The following is a 15,917-nucleotide window of genomic DNA, read 5'->3' on the forward strand; positions in this document are numbered from 1 at the left end:
GTGTGTGTTTGTGTGTGTGTTTGTGTGTGTTTGTGTGTTTGTGTGTGCACGCGCGTATGTATTGTGGGGTGGTAGTGAGTGTGTGTATTGGTGGGGGTAGTGTATGTATGTTTGTATTGTGTATTTGTAAATGACAAACAGTTTTACACAGACAAACAATGAAAAAACAAAATAAAGGGACTTATTGTGAGAGGCATTTTATTCCCCCACATATTTTTTCCTTTTCCTAATTCTGATTAAAGCAAGTTTGTCGTATGTTAATGCTTATACAGTATATACCTATGAGTGTGTGTACAGTATAAGTATAGTATAAGTAGGTGTTTGTGTAATATTCATGCATGTGTTGCGGCTCTCAGAATATTTTGGACAAATACATTTTTATAAAATGTCTTCCTTCAAAGGTTGCAGACCATGGGAGAGAGGCTCGTGTTGTTTTGTTTAATAAAAGGTTTGATTAATAAACGAGTTGATTGTCCGAAAAACTGGAAATACATGGACATTGCCATAAACCAAGTATTAAATCATATTTTAGTAGTTTACATTTTGCTCAACTGTCCCAGCCCCAGGAGTGAAGGGGGCTCTGGCTGAATCCTATAGTTGGTGCCTGGTGCCTGGACCTCCATCTCTGCCGGGTCCACCAAGCTGAACAGGTGGGCCTAAGAAGCTAAACATGGCTCAACAAGCTCTGTATCCATCCATTCCCCCCCCCCCCCACTCCCCACCCAACAATCAGCCAAGTGCAGACTTTTGGACCCCCGGAATGCTAGGGCGACACAGACCCCAACATTTCTTTAACTACACGGTTATGTTGTAAAGTTTTAATGAATCGAAAAGAGCAACTAAATGTCTCCACTCCAAGATATAACTATGACCAATGTCTGCTGCTGAGAATGAGGTTTCAGATCAGACAGAAGAACTATTGAGTAAAAACCCACACCTTCCTAATTAAATGTTGTATGAAAAGGAATCAAATCAGTGTCATTACAGAAAGTGTAAATAATTCAAGCATTTTTTCCCTGTAAGACAGAAAAATGAGAAAGCAGGTAAAACTCAGATCGACATTTCTAAATTAAAAGCTTTCAAGATTGCAGAGGTCTCCACCGTCTGACAAAGAGACCTCGGCAGTCTCAAAAGATTAAGTACAAGAAACCATTGCATGATTGATATGTTGGTCCACTAAAAAGTACCACAATCTGCAAAGTATCTTACTCTTTCTGTAACCAATAAGGCTACTGGCGCCCATTACCTATAGCCACTGTGTCAGTGTGCTTAGTACAGCGTTATAAGTCTAAGTAACTTTATCTCCCCAAGCCTCAAGCATCAAAAACAGATTGAAGGGGAAGGGGGAGCACTGGTGGAATAATAAAGTAGAGTGAAATCTGATTCAGGTGTGTAGGACACTGAAAAGTGGATGGTGTGAAACTAAAATAATTTTAACACTCACACGGCCTTGTGCGAATGCTTGCGCATCAAGGTATCTTTTGCGTCCTTGCCAGAATCCAAGATGGCGACGGCAGAGTTCAAGGTATGTCCCTGATCTGCAAGTCCTGTTTTAAAAGAATTACCCACCCGGCTTGTACTATTGATCTCTTGGGTGATACAACACGCAAGAAAAGGGAGAGGTACAAAGAAGACAAGGGACATCAGATCGAGAGAAAAAGGGCCCTGACGAGAAGCGGAGACTGAATCCACAAAGAACCAAGGACGCAAAAGATACCTTGATGCGCAAGCATTCGCACAAGGCCGTGCTTGAGTGAGTGAGTGAGTGCTCCCCCCTTCCCCTTCTTTCTTTTTACTTCCATTTGAATGATCCTGGGTAGATCCTCCATTGGGGTTAGAGTCACAGGAGGACAAGAATCAGAGGGAAAACCTTGTCTACCATCAAGGTTTTTTGATACCATACTTACCCTATTCCTAGGTAGCGCCCAGGTATTTCCATTCCATCAAAAACAGATTGTAAACTCTACGGGGCAGGGGTTGTGTCTGTAAAAATTGTGTGCGCTGTGTACCGCGCACTATACTATGATTGTGAAGCACTTTGAGTCCCATTGGGAGAAAAGCGCTGTATGTATATGTAACCCTTTTTCTGGCCACCTACCTAAGGAATTACTAATCGCTGTTTAACACCTGTGGCTCCAGGAGATCTGAGCCTCCGCTAGCTGGGAGCCTGGGGTAATAATCACTCTTAACATAGCGCAGCGCCTCCACTTACCCAGGATCCCCATTATGAAAGATTTACCCTGGGCAAGAAACATACCATACATTTGCGGAGCAACCAATCTTTACTACGTTTGTCTGTGGCCCTTCACTGATAACATAACATGAACACACATATATATATATATATATATATATATATATATATAGGCATATCATAACATTGACATCACTCATAACACATAATAACTGGCTCTTATACTAAAGTGGCTCGGCCACACCTCAAGGGGAATATTGTCCTGTACAACCGTGGCCCCGCCACGCTCTCATCGAGTATGTCCTTGTGAAACGTGGAAAGAGTGTTTTCTATCCGCTAGCCACTTGCTAGTGTCTGTTAAAGTTAATACTAAGGTGGGATCAGCGCCTGATGACCGGTGTCGGTCCACTTGCTGTATACAAAGTACCTCCCGGTCACGGCGGTGACCGCACCTCTTCTCAAAGGGTCCGTCACGTCCAGTCCAGACCTTCCACTGTCGCACGGCTCCACCGTCTGAGCCCAGACAGCAGTATCCGTCCACAACTCCGGGCGCTGGATGGTTTTCTAAGGTGACAATATCTGTCCACTACGGGCGTCCCTACAATACCGCAACCTATGGTGACGTGGGGAATACTCCTAGGGACCTGGGGATAGTCTCTGGCCTAGGCAGGCGGGTCACGGACCCCCTGCTCTCGCACTCCCTATTTTAGCAATCTCCAACTCGCTTCTGCTAGCGTTGTCTCTTCCCCCACGCTTCCTGTTCTCCTCCCCTACCAATCCTGCCTGTTCATTGGCTCGTATTGCCAGCTGACTCCTCCAGGGTTCGCAGGGGTTAAAGTTCAGTACAGAGTCCTTTCTCATTGGCTCGCTGTTCGCGCGCATCCCGAGCGCATGCGCAACCTTTCCTCTAGACCAGTGACCTTGCAACATTGCGCAACAACATGGCGCGCCCTGTACCAACTTGCCAACGCGGAACCCGCCGTGCAATGCACTCATACACGCCGTATTAACACATCCTTACATATATATGCACTGTATGTATGTACGTCTTTATTTATATAGCGCTATTAATGTACTTAGCGCTTCACAGTAGTAATACACTTGACAATCATATAAATAACAAATAACTACAAATAATACATCATGGGAATAAGTGCATATATGAAATAAAGTTATTATTATATTAAGTAGCTGTAAAATGTTTTGTTCTATTAGTCCAAGCTAAAGTTGACCCTGTATCCTTGCTATGAATATGTATTTAGAGGCATCGTAAGCAAAGATGTTTGAGTGATGCCTGGGGGTATACTGTACAGTATTTATGGCCATGTCCTTTGTATGTGCCGGAGGACATTTTTGAGGATATACCGTCTGCGCCTGAATTGAGCATGGAAGAAACGTCTGAATATACATGCACGCGAGACCCCTGAAAAATATCATTTGTGTGTGCTGTGATCATAAACTATTCAATACCGGAGTATTATTGCTGAAGTGTGATGTGTCTGCATATTGTTGGTCATTAATCCAGAGGTCCTTAAAAAGGTTGGATTTCCATCATGTTTTTATTGGGGGACAATGGTATGTAGTTTCTCTGGTTCTTTTTTGTAATTTGAAACAAATGTATTTTTTACTTTTTGTAATATTGTTTTCTAGAAAGAATACTTAACAAAAAGTAGCTTTTACGAATTAATAATTTATTCACATATTCCTTTTGTTTTGTTGCTTGGGAGGTAACAAGTGCTCATTCTTTCCTCCAGGGTTTGTTGGTTGACTGTATCCTTGTATGGTGCAGTAAATTATATAATGGTTGTTCATATAGTAGCCCTTCCATGTAGTACTTTGCCATAGTGCCTCTACAATACTATATGTGAGAATTGACAACAGCATTAGGTGGAAATTGTACCTTTGCTCCTAACCTAGTACTGTAGTGAGAACACAGGCTGTGTATGAGTTTAATGGATGTCCGCTAGTGTAGTTAGAGTATCTATGTATACTGTACCATAATAATTATTATCCTGCAAACTACTTATGGCAGTTAATACTTTCCAATAGTCTACTTTATGAACTGTATTGATTGATTATTCCTTAATTAGTTTATGTTTAATGCAGTGCCCTGAAAAGTTCCCAGAAACATACAAGGAAGCAAATAACTTTTAATATGTTAATACACAGGGGAGTTCATAATGAGAACTTTATGTACCAGGCATGTGGTCCAATAGTATAACATAAGGGGGAAAGGTTTCAGGAGATCACTATGCCTAGCTTATGTATTAGATTTCTGCACATGCCTCTTGCTGTGTCCTGCATTCCACCCCTGGTGGCTCTGCAACACCTGCTTAGTCATTTATCCCCAGCTATGATAGGTTCCCCAAATATCCAAAGAAAACTGTCTCAGACACGTCACATGCCCTGCCACCAACACTTCATTCACCAATAACATACCAATTTTGCGCACTGCCTTCACTCTCCTCAAACTCATGAACCACTTTCATTGCTGGTACCTGTTCTCATCACATCTCAGCTGCCTCTTACTCTACCAAGGAATGGCTTTGTTCTTATGGTCCTTTACGGATCTGAGAGACCACTGTAACGGATCGGGGGACACGTGCTTCTCAGCGGGTCCCCGTCATCTCTAGCCCCACGGCAGCCTCCTGCCCTGCTTCTCCGCTCCCTCAGCAGCTTACCTCCTCCACGCCGAGCCGTTCCTCCGCGGCGCACGCCGCATCCGCATGCACGCGATCGGGGCGCGCGCATGGCAGCCTTACAGAAGGCGCGCGCACCCGATCCTCTTACTTGCCCTCCCGTGCTGCTGGCGCCGCCCCTCATCGGCTGCAGGCCATTACGAGCTAGCACACCCCTGCCTCCCTCCTGTACCTATCCCAGCGTTCACTCAGACAGGCCTCCACTCCTCCCCTTGCCACCATTGGTTCTCCCTCCTTTATTACCCCAGTCTTCCCTCTCCGTCGTCGCTCAGCATAGCTTCTCTGTGGCTCCTGTGTGCAGTAACTTGTGCTTAGCTCTCTGTTCCAGCTCCTTGTTCCTAACCCTGCCTCTGTTTGGATTTCCCTTGTTTGATCTCGGCTTGGCTTTACTACGTGTACCTCTCTACCCCTGGACTCTGCTTTGGACACCACTACGCTGCTCTCTCCTGCCCCTGACCCTTGGCCATTAACCCTCCGACTTCTGGCACCCCGGACTCTGCAAGTATATGGTTAACCCTTTTCTCACCAGGCCCGGCAACGCTACTTACCACACTCTGGGCACGCCCTCACTGCTGTGGGTGCGTGTTATACCCTTACCCACCTCAGTACTGGGGACTGGCCAGGTCTGCGGGCATACAGGCGTTACAACCACATTTTAAGTTAAGGCACCAGCTACTCGGGATCTTGAGCTGAGATTATGTAGCGCAAACATTTATTTGTATAAACGCTTTAGGGCCGGGAGAGACTCAGTGAGCAGTGTGTTCATTAGTAACTCTATACAACAATTACTTTCATATTCTTGCCAATAAAAATACTACAAATGTTTGTACCATAAAACAGACATCAAGATGCGTGCAACCCATTACAACAGAATTAAAAAGGTGAATGATAATGTTCAGATTATAAAAATAATCAGAAATGAACAATTTTACATGGAGTATAACCATATTCAGCAATTTATGCATACCTAATACACATTGGTAGCAAGACTTAATCACAGTTACTGTAGTAAAAAGAAAGAAGTAAAGAAACCCAATTTTAAATGGTTATGTATGGAATTCTGTAGTTTAAGAGACATTTAAAACATTGACAAATGACCAAGGAAAAGCTTGTGTAATCAAGATCTGTCTCTCTTCAGAACTGATCAAACATCATTATTTAGGCAGCTGTTCTTGACAGTTTCAATTGATTTTGTAGTTACGTTCCCAACGGACCACAGAAAACAATGTTCTTCAATCACTAATATTTATTTAAAACAGAAAGCCACAGAAACAGTGACTGACCTACGCGTGGATGAAAACAAACAAAACAAACACACACACACACTATAGGACAACGCAACATTGAAAAGTTGTTGGTAATAAAAGGCAGTTGAAAATACCCATATTTTCAAGGACTTCGGTTTCCCTACTAATTATGCAAATCAAGTTTACGTCCTATTAAGATTAACAGTGCATCTTCAAAGGACAATAACATTGTGAGGATCGGGCGCAGGCTCTGCCCCCGAGATGATGGACCATGGGCAGGAAACACCCTTGTGACAATTCTAACATTGGAACAGCTGGGTCATCAGCATCTGCTGTGCAGACTCTGCGCAGTGGTTTGATCTGTGATAATCTATTTCAGCCATGCAGCCTTGCCTTGGATTGGCCATTTCATTAGACAATCATCACCTGCAGCCTCTCTTCCGATTGGTTCACCAACCTTTATATGCTCAGCGATCCCTGCTCCTAATCGGTTGATCATAGTAGTTTCTTCCTGAGATGATGTGCTACCCACAAGCACCCTGCTTGCCGTGCCCTGCCTTGCGCTTTTCTGCTTTACCTTGTCTTGCATTCCAGCAACCTTGACCACCGACCCCAAGCTGACTTCCCAGACCTATGCAACCGTCGGCTTGGATATCTACCACTCTACCTTCTACTGTCCTTGACTTCAGCTAAGTGACCTCAACTATCCTCTCATCTCCTACCCTCGATCACGGCGAGTAGATCTACTACCTGACCTCTCTACACCCTGACCCGGCTACACGACGACGAACCTGCACACCGGACGTGGCCTCTCAGCTACAGGTCTGTGTTTACAAATTCCCACCTCAGCCTCACTGTCCCGTCCTGTTTGTGGTGACCACTCGTTACAACCATACAGTTAAACCATATTTTCTTCTGTAAAGAGCATAGCGTTAACTAGAGTAGCGATTAATGATAATGAGATGAAAATTATATGCACATGAGGCGCGATCATAGCATCGCCTATCCACTAAAGTCTGTGGTGGTTAACATCACATTACGTTCATCAAGTCATAGCTAAGCATGGTGTTACTCTCCTCCAGAACCTGAAACATGGCTTTGATGGGGTTTGGATGAGTGTAAAAACGAAGTTAGGCTTGGTTTGATTAATATAGCATTGTTTCCTGGCGTTATTTTCCTCTCCTTTCTCAACAAGAGTTAAAGACCTATTGCAGGATCTGAATCAGAGTAACGTAAAGAGGTACTTAACTTCACATTATGCTACAATAATGTCATGTTATGCCAATGTTATGGAGATGTAGCTCAGACGTTTATTTTAGATACAATTATCTTTGAAGTTACCATGTTAACTCGGGGAACACAACGTCTGTTTCTGTTTTAGGCAACGTTATGAACTCCGATTTAACAGCGCTTTATGGATCTAGACCCAAATATTCTTACATGTATTTCTAATTACCAACCTGGCAATTAATTCCACTTGTTTATGAAGCGTCATTTCTATTGCACTGCGTTACAAAGAAGCTGCCCCTGGAAAAAGTAGAACATTGGCTGAAATCAAAAGTGGAATAGTACCACAATCAGGGCCGTCAACGAGGAGGACAGCACAGTTAAATCAGGGGGTCGCAAACCAAGATAATAAGGAAGAGAACAGAAAATAATGTACAAAGAGAAATATGCAAGTGGGAAAATAAAGACATGAGGGGGAAAAAAAAAAAGAGAGACACAAGAGGGAAAAAGTGGGGAGGACCAGAGAAAAGTATGCTGGAGGGAAAGAGACACACAGACAGGCTGGTGGATGGGGGGTTAAAGAGCTGCATACCAGGAGGTAGGGGGGGAGGAAGACATGCTGGGGGGGAAGGAGACATGCTGAGGGGAGGGGAGGAGAGGAGACATGCTGGGGAGGAGAATGACATTCTGGGGGGGGGGGGGAGAAAGACATGTTGGAGGCACGGGGGGAAAGAAAGACATGCTGGGGGGTTAGGAGAGGAGACATGCTGGTGTGAGGGGGGGAAGAGGAGACATGCTGGGGGGGAGAGGAGACATGCTGGGGTGGGGGGGAAAGAGGAGACATGCTGGGGGGGGAGAGGAGACATGCTGGGGTGGGGGGGGAAGAGGAGACATGCAGGGGTGGTGGGGGGGGGGGGAAGAGGAGACATGCAGGGGTGGGGAGGGGAAGAGGAGACATACTGGGGTGGGGGGTGAAGAGGAGACATGCTGGGGTGGGGGGGGAGAGGAGACATGCTGGGGTGGGGGGGAGAGGAGACATGCTGGGGTGGGGGGGAAGAGGAGACATGCTAGGGTGGGGGGGGAAGAGGGGACATGCTGGGGTGGGGGGGGGGGGAAAGAGGATACATGCTGGGGTGGGGGGGGGAAAGAGGAGACATGCTGGGGTGGGGGGGGGAAGAGGAGACATGCTGGGGTGGGGGGTGGAAGAGGAGACATGCTGGGGTGCGGGGGGAAGATGAGACATGCTGGGTGGGGGGGGGGAGAGGAGACATGCTGGGGTGGAGGGGGGGAAGAGGAGACATGCTGGGGTGGAGGGGGGAAGAGGAGACATGCTGGGGTGGGGGGGGGGGGAAGAGGAGACATGCTGGGGTGGGGGGGGAAAGAGGAGACATGCTGGGGTGGGGGGGGGAAGAGGAGACATGCTGGGGTGGGGGGGGAGAGGAGACATGCTGGGGTGGGGGGGGGAAGAGGAGACATGCTGGGGTGGGGGGTGGAAGAGGAGACATGCTGGGGTGGGGGGTGGAAGAGGAGACATGCTGAGGTGCGGGGGGGGAAGAGGAGACATGCTGGGGTGGGGGGGGGAGGAGACATGCTGGGGTGGGGGGTGGAAGAGGAGACATGCTGGGGTGGGGGGGGGATAAGAGGAGACATGCTGGGGTGGGGGGGGGATAAGAGGAGACATGCTGGGGTGGGGGGGGGATAAGAGGAGACACGTTGGGGTGGGAGAAGAGGAGACATGCTGGGATGGGAGAAGAGGAGACATACTGGGGTGGGGGAAGAGGAGGAGGAGGAGGAGAGAACCGAGACACAGAAGGGGAAAAGATGGAATGTCAAGAAGTGAGAGAGACATTAGGGGGAGGGGTGGGGGGTGGAGAGGAGAAAATAATGAGAGGGGGGGGGGAGAAAACAATGAGGGAGAAGCAGAGAGACATGATGGGGCAAAGTAGACCGAATGTGTCGTAAAATGTACAGGGGGCCATTCTTTAAGTTTATCCTGGGCCCCTAAAAATTCTGTTGGCAACCCTGCCCACAATTAACAAAAAGTATATTATGTAGGATTCTACGCAAACATAATTAGTTCAAGTCCTAGCCCCAACTTTCCATAACCAATGCCACCCGATTTTGGATTTGGTATAGTTCCTTTTATTCACCATTTTAAAGTCCGTCACAAATATTCACTATGTCTGTTTTATAGCTGTAACACTTGCGCTGCCCACGAGCAAGACAGGACCCTGGTACTGAGGTGGGGAAGTAGTCAACCACGCACCCACAGCAGCGGAAGCGTGCCTGGCAGGCGGATTGTCAAACGTAGCCGGGTCTGGGTTGGAGAGAGTGGGTTCGTTGATACTTGCCGAGGTCTTGGAATGGAGAATTCAGAATAGTCAAGTCCATTAGCCGTGGTCTGGGTTGGAGAGGTTAGAATCATGGAGGTCCGTATAGCAGTGGTCTGGGTTGGAGAGGTCCGCAGAGTTGAGGGTAAGCCGGGGTCAATATCCAGAGGGGTTCCAAAGTCAAGGCGGGTCAGTACACGAAGAGTTAAACTGCAAAAGAACACAGGACAAGGAGCCAGGCACAACGACGACGCAGGAGCTCAAGGCTACAACAAGTTATGCTCAGCAATGTGGGAAAGGAACTGCAGGAACTCATACTCCTTGAGAAAGGGATGGAGAGCCTGAAACATGTAGGAGATTTTGTTTTTTATGTTAGTTTGTTTTTTGTTTTTAACAATGTAATTCAATAAACCTTTTTTATTTTTTGCTTTCTCTGGGTTCCTGCTGTTCCACCAATTTTTTCAACTCTACTGCCCACGATTGGAGTGACGCACTTCCGCAGCGCAGGTTCTGGCAATTCGCTAAGCCTTATGGGAGAACGGCGAGAGGAGACGGGCACCTCCATGTGAGTAGCCTGAAGTTTTTCCCGGACAGTCTGAGGCTTCGGTATCACCATAGCTTCAGCACGCGTGATCCTACAAGGCTTTATCGTAAGGACACAGGTATTTACCTTAATATCTTTGGACATTAAGGGATACAGAAGCTAGGACCGAGATATTTATGCGAATGAGTTACTAAGGGTTCGGTTCAAGGCTGGCTCTAGTTTCTCTAGCTACTCTCTTATTGGGTCCATCTTTCCCTGTTAGTTCAGCCCTTTATTGCACACAATAGGCGATGTTATTTGCCCAAGAACGTATAACCTGATTTGCTGCGGATTTAGAACCATCTTTTGGACTTCATATATGTCATATACGTTTCATTTTTGGGTCTCTCAGATCATTTCTCAGTCTCTGTATCGCTATTTTTGGAGCTGGGAGTAGTTACCTATACAAGAAAGGAACTGCAGGGTATTTGTAGCAATCAATACACACAAATAATCCAAGGATTATAAATAGCCCCCTATAATTGCACTCATGAGTGCAATTATAGGGGGCTATTTATAATCCTTGGATTATTTGTGTGTATTGATTTGTGCTTTCTCCCTTGCACCAGGTAGACTGTTTCCTGTTCAAGTGTATGTGTGTTTGGTGTAGCAACGTGCCCTCTCTGTGTATATTTATTGGGTATTTGTAGCACACAGGAACCAGTAGCAATGGAGGCGGAGTGGAGGCAAGGATTGGCTGCAGGAGACAAGTGGGCTAAACGAGTACTTGCCACGCAGCTGGGGAGCGGTGCACGTCACGTGTGCTCGCCGCGCGAGAGAGAAGCGCGGCACGTCCGAAGGGGCGGAGCTAAGTTCCGTGGCACTCTAGAAGAGCTGCGCGCACACTCTAAGCAGAGCAGAGGTGCGCGTACTCGCTGGTGTCAGAGCGGAGGTCTGAGAGGTGACAGGTAAGGAGGGAACACGTCGCAAAGGACGTGTTCCCGGATTCCTTACAATAGCACACCAAATCTACAACTCTACAGCTGTTCCACGGTCACGGAGGCAATAACATTTTACTACATGTGTATTATCCAAGAAATTATGTTCATTAAAATTATATACGATTTCGCGTACGTAGAATTCCCTTAAAACTCATGTTATCTGATATCCGATGTTGATATGCAGGAGCAAAGTAACATTACAGAAGCAATTTCTAATTGAAAAAAAATAATACCTCTATCTTTTCTTATGAAGTGCTGTTGTCTACTGTGGTACTGTACATAGACTTTTCCAGGGACAACTTCCTGCCCTGTGCTCTTTTTAATCTTTCTAATCTCGTTTCCGGTACTGGACGACCAAGGAGATGAATAAACTTGTCCATGGGTAGACCAACTGAGGAGTTTGTGTATTCTAGACCAGCAGTTTAACCATTACACCATGCCCTGGAGTCTAACTCTCTCTAAGCCATGCACTTCTGAATTACTTATTGATTGATTAGTGCATCATTGACATGAATAATGGAAACAATTAGCAAGAACAAAGCAAAGAGCAAATAACACAGTGAATGATTTCACATTCTCTCGGTAATAACCTTGCCTCCTGGGCTTGAGCATCATAATATATATATATATAACATTGGGTGCTCAGCCAGCAAAGAAGCTTAATGTAAGGTTCCAGTGCCAACTGATGGTGCTTGTCAGTAGAATGTTCAGAGCGGAGTTCCATCTCTCTCTCTCATGCTTCTATTGGTTTAAACTGTGAACTTAGGGCTCCAGGGAATTGATGACAAAAAACTTACAATATGTGCACTTTCATGACAAACTTAGTCCATATATTGTAAATTAGTTTTGATGACTGTTTCAACAGACTTGGTGTGTGTGGGTGTGTATAAACACACACACACACACACACACACACACACACACACACACGTGTATTACTTCTGGACCACAATACAATTTATTTTCTTCATGATCAGTGAACTGTGTCCTTCACCCATGTTCTTGCCTGTATGGTTATTCTTCCTACTGTATGTTTATTTTATATGATTTGTGCACACGCTAAACTCGCCATATGAGGTTTTTGCTTAGGAGTGCCTACTTTTTAAATTAATATTTTCTTTTACCAATTTTAAAATCAATTGCATATCAATATAATATTATATGGGTGGTGCAAGTTTGTTTACACACACTCCATATAATGTTGGTTATAAATTCTGTTTTATAAACATTTATAATTTGTGAGAGATAGATAGACTTTTTGTTTTTCAGGTGTTTGTTATATGTATTTCACTTTGGGAAACTACCCTTCTCGTGGACACATGGTATTTAGGTTTCAGTGTCCATTTGTATCAATATTACATACTGTGTATATACATATCTTTTTTTTATACAAATGTCAGGTTTGTCCCCTTCTTTCCTTCAAGAATCACTGTGTGCTTATTCAGTGTAGATTTAATTATATAATATTGATATACGTAGATCTTTCAACCATCACAAATGTTGTATTCATTAATTCAATATGAATGATCATATTATGGACATTTGCACATATTCATTCAAGAGAATCGTGCTCTTCTTTTAATGAATTAATTTGACGTTGGTGATTTTAATTATGATCATGTTTTTTGATGTAGCTATTTCATTGGGCTCCTTGATCGATTGATTAATGGATCTAGTACCATTTGTGGGCATAAATCAGTGACCCCATCTCTGTAACGCCAATGCCTCATGAAGCACGATGTATGTGCGAAACACATTGAGGTATTGTCATCACGTCAGTGTATCTCACGTCTTCAGGCTTTTCCTTGAATTGAGAGTTGTGGTTCTGGGGACCCGGACCATGTATTACATCTGCGGATCCACGCACATCGGAACGCAGTGTGGAGCGTATTTTATGAATTTTAATTGTATGTTTTTGATCCACGTTGTGTGTTTTAATACAATATTTTTTCATACTCACTGTGTCTTCATTTACATTTCTGGGAGAACGTTCGTGGACGAGTTTTGTTTGTGGACGAGTGGAGTGCCCCACCAAGACACATGCTGCAAGGAGGTGATCCTAATATCAAGACCACACACACATATATATACATATGTATACATGGTGCGCAAGGGACAATGTTTTCTTTAAGCATCACCTGTACTTCTTGATCGCTCAATGTATTTCCCACAAAACACACCCACAGGTACACAATCCATTTAATAGACATGCCATCTGCCTATGATGTTTTTAGTAAGCCTGATAATTGTAGCAATCAACTCTACTAGCCTCAAGCAGACCAAAATCATTATGCATTTACAATCTAGCTAATAGTTTCACTTGGCTGCAGCCTCTGCCGTTTCTGCCAACACACGACGATCAGAGGTTGACAACCGGTTGTGGAAATCTGATTTTTCAATCCATAATGTGCCGTGTGCCATTTCTGTTTTTTTGCAGCATATCGCTGGGCAGGGATTTCATTCACAGCAGGAGCCCATTTCCCTATGTATTCCCAATGACCTTGTGCAGATTCCCTTACAAATCAATCCAAAGTGATAACCTGCTGTAATTCCGGAGAATGAATCATCTTCAATATGTTCGTAGACATAATAAAAAGGCAGGCGTTCTGTCTGCATGCTTTCTGCAGCACTGCACCAGTATCTGAAGGCGACTGCTGTTTGCAGACATTAGACCAGCATGTTGGTTGAACAAAATATACGAAAGGTTGTGATGATCCACATAGAAAGAATCTTACCGTCGATCAGCTGGTAAAGGCAGATTATATGAATCAAGTTGTATGTATCCCATATGCTACAGTATCTCCGAGATGAACAAGGCACTGGGGCGGATTCAGAAGCAAACTCAGCACTAAACCAAAACAGGCAGCCAACAGTTTGACGAGTGCCAACCACAGTGGGTTCCTAGAGCCTGCCTCGAGACGGCTGGTAATATCCCCTTATGATCTTTCTTAAGGCACAGGTGTCAGTAATGTGACAATTGACACAATGACACCAAAGCATGCTGCAATATAGAATATCCACAGAATAGTAGTATCACTGAAGAGAAAAACTGCAGTGTGCAAGATCCCCACAAATAAAGATGGCTGCACAGCTAAAAAAAAAAAAACAAGCAGCTCTTGTATGCAAAATGGTGACAGAGCTCTGCTAGTGTGACATAAATGCAAAACATTGCTATGCTCTGAAAGATAAGCTGGCGATGGAAAAACAAACAAACAACCGACCATTCAAGTGGTGGCCCATTGTACAGTTGAGAGATGCGCAATTCTTCAATTGCTCAGCGACATAAAAATGTCAGCACGCAGATGTTGGGGTAGTTATCCCCGTGAATACAGAATAACTCACTGAATAAGTCTGTAAGTACAGATGTATCCAACATTCTTGCAACCCGTGGTGCGCCCCTGTGGATGAAGTCATGTGACAGTCATGTCCCCTTCTCGCGCTCGGTTGAATCTAAATAAAAGCCGCTTCTCCCGCTTGTGTGTTGTGTATGTTCCGCTGCAGCGCGCCACGGGTTGCAAGAATGTTGGCTACATCTATATCGCGCGCATTCAGGTGATAACATGAATTACCGTGGCTCGCAATAAATCCTGCGGTAACAATGCGTTTGTGGCGCCACATTGCTTTAGTGGCAGTGATAACCCCCGCTACATCTGTACCTCCACTAGTAACGCGCTTTAATAAAATAAGAAACGTATCCCCGATTTCAAATCGGTGTCTTCATTTGGAAGACTTGCTGCACGACCTTTACATGAACAATTAGGACCTGAAATATGCTTCTGTAGCACCTGTCAATGTCATCAATGTATCTGCCAAAACTAAAATCTAGATATAATAATAGTATGTTAAACCCATTCTCTTGATCGATTCCAATAAATGTTTCACTTAAAAAAAATCATTATCCAGTTGATTTGGTTCTCCTTCATATTAATCGGCAGCTCCCTCTAGCAGTACAGAGAACCTGTATGTGAAAACCCCATCTAAACTCTTTCCTTTGGAAACCTCAGCCAATTAAAAAAGGTAAATCCAGCAGATATCCATCCTTAAAATGCGGCTGTTCCCCCAATCTTCAACACCCCCACCTTATATTTAGTATGTGGGAAGCAGGGCACCTCAAAGCTAAACCGCTTTCATTTCAGCTCTGTTAACCCCATGGTTCACGAAATGCGTACCTGTAAACGTAGTGCCATTACCATGTCCTCCAGGGGAAACAACATGGCAGCTTAAATCTCAAGCGTCATGCAGGTCAATAGGACCTGCATATAGAACAGAAGAGTAGCTGAGCACACCAAACGAAATGCAATAATCTATTAAAAAAAAGTTAATTTTATTGACTGATTACAGTCACAAACCATTTTTGGATGGTTTGTGATGAATCAGTCAAAAAATTAACTTTTTATAAATTATTGCATTTCTTTTGGTGTGCTAAGCTACTCTTCTGTTCTATATGCAGTTACCCTGACTAGGTTTTTTCTGCTTGCAGCACCCACTACCATTCCTGTTTGTTGCTCTTTTTCCCATAGAGTTGGGCATCCCAAGTTGCATTTATCTTGACTCGTGTGTGTTTAGCTTTCAATAGGAAACTGCAACATCGTCCGTTGAGGCTTCCTATCGAAGACCGAAATATAGGGGTTAAGCAAGCACAAAGTACCTTTGCATCACCATTATGCATCTCAGAAGCAAGTGTGTTCCCGGAACT

At 44.6% G+C, this 15,917-nt stretch overlaps 1 protein-coding gene across 5 annotated transcripts in view; it reads right to left on the minus strand.

Annotated features, from left to right (window-relative positions):
* The window catches only part of OTUD7A (OTU deubiquitinase 7A), a 291,540-nt gene that overhangs the window by 196,064 nt on the left and 79,559 nt on the right, over nt 1-15,917 (minus strand). The window lies entirely within an intron of this gene.

Source organism: Ascaphus truei, chromosome 18 (genome assembly GCF_040206685.1).
Source record: "Ascaphus truei isolate aAscTru1 chromosome 18, aAscTru1.hap1, whole genome shotgun sequence".
Taxonomy (NCBI): Eukaryota; Metazoa; Chordata; class Amphibia; order Anura; family Ascaphidae; genus Ascaphus; species Ascaphus truei.